The following is a 1901-nucleotide window of genomic DNA, read 5'->3' as shown; positions in this document are numbered from 1 at the left end:
TCGCTAAGCCTTTAAAAATTTTGCACGTGGAGAATATGAAACAAAATATTTTTTTTAGGTTTTATATATACTTTTGAATAACTAAAAATTCATAAATTATTGCATCAATTCCACAGAATTTTACTGTAATTTATCAAACGTAGTAATTAAGCTGCATTTGGGTCTAAAACAAATATGAAATTTTGAGCAGACTAAAGACACAACCTACCTCATTGAAATCTTGATTTAAAAGACAGAAATGACACTAGGTATGTTAGAAAGGCTTAGAAAACCACTAGGGGGACATTCTGAGATTCCAATTGGTTATTCATGTTATATATGGAAGTAAGTGTATATAAGGGAGCATTTCCAAAAATGGAAGGAGGTGACTGGGGTGCCACTATGTTTCATTTATTATGTGAGCAATATCTGAATTAATAGAAAAGATAATATGTTCTTATTTTATATTCTAGCTTGTTAATATCTGTAATTTGAGTTTCTAATTTGTATGAAACTATAGACTTAGTATTTTGGCTTTTTAAACATCTAATTTGAACCAGTGCTGCATTCAACATACCACATAACACACAAAAACCGATGTTTATCTGTGTTTTTTAATATTTATCCTTAAATTAACCCTTTGAGTAATGTACAGTTCTAACATTTTAATTATAATCTACAGTTTGATACCAAACTTATTGACATAAATTCATGAAATAATAGTTCAATAAAATTTTGAATGTGAGTTAACAAACAAGATGACATGGCCTTTCACCTGTGACCCCTATCGAAAGGGTTAATATGCCACTTGTGTCCTCCTCCTGCAGCTTGGATCGTCCAGTAGAGCTGAGGTGAGCATGCACTACTAATGCTTGCTCTCCTCCTGTGGTCATGTCTGCTCAGTTGAGTCAAGGTGAGCACACTCTAAACATGTGCCCTCTTCCTGTGAATGTCATCTGTTGAGTTGAGGCAAGCATGCACTAAGAAACCATGCCTTCCTTCTTTAACTAATGTCTGTTCAGTTGAGTTGTGGTGTGCACACACACCATACTACTCTCCGTGGCATGACTATTGTGCTCTCCTTCTGCAGCTGGTGTTGGTCCAATAAAGTCTGATGGTAGAGTTGATGCGAGTTCCCCAACCACGCTACACATATTGGCTCTCCGACCTCTTGTGTGCAAGTAATTGATTGCCCATGTTCTTATTCTGCCATCCCAGCAACACATAGGGCTTGTTTTCCTCTTCCTCCCTTATTCCTGGGCAAAGAGTATACCCTGGAAAATATAAGATGCGTTCTCCCATGGGTGTGCCCTTATGGAGCCTCTGTCATTGGATGTCACACTCCATGAGCTTCCTTCTGTTGCTTTCTGAAGGGAACTTATCTAGGTAAATATTTGAACTGGTGCCTTCACCACTTCATTGTGGGATTTTAGCTTAACTCTGTGCAGGGGTGTGGTATTGTCTCAGAAGTTAACATTTTCCTTACCTGAAAATGTGTTTCTGATAGATATCTCTGAACATACATTCCCACCCATCCTCTTCACTTCCAGTGCACATTTCTTACTTACCTCTTCAAAGAATGAAGATTCATGAGTGCAAATGCATAGGGGCCGTTAATGCACAAGGAAGTGTGTCACCATCCTATTGGTGGAGGGATTTTGCTGCATTATGAAGTAGCACAATTCATGAGAAAATCTCATGAGAGTATGTAGGAATTTACTAAAAGTTAGTGGCATGCAAATCTTTAAGGGAGGAGCACAGGGAAGATAACTTAATTGGGTGAATAGGTGTGAGTATCTATTGGAAATATACTTTCAGGAAAGGAAAATGTTAACTTTAGTTAAAATGTTTAGTTGGTGTGTTTCCATCTCTAGTTTGTTTTGTTTTTCTGTAACATTTTTAATATACTTCTTGACTTACCA

At 37.0% G+C, this 1901-nt stretch overlaps 1 protein-coding gene across 1 annotated transcript in view; it reads left to right on the top strand.

Annotated features, from left to right (window-relative positions):
- LOC106460562 (probable ATP-dependent RNA helicase DHX37) overlaps nucleotides 1–1901 on the top strand; it is a 40492-nt gene that overhangs the window by 28338 nt on the left and 10253 nt on the right. The gene's annotated exons all lie outside the window — the stretch shown is intronic.

Source organism: Limulus polyphemus, unplaced genomic scaffold (genome assembly GCF_000517525.1).
Source record: "Limulus polyphemus unplaced genomic scaffold, Limulus_polyphemus-2.1.2 Scaffold796, whole genome shotgun sequence".
Taxonomy (NCBI): Eukaryota; Metazoa; Arthropoda; class Merostomata; order Xiphosura; family Limulidae; genus Limulus; species Limulus polyphemus.
This window is presented reverse-complemented; position numbering and strand designations above follow the sequence as displayed.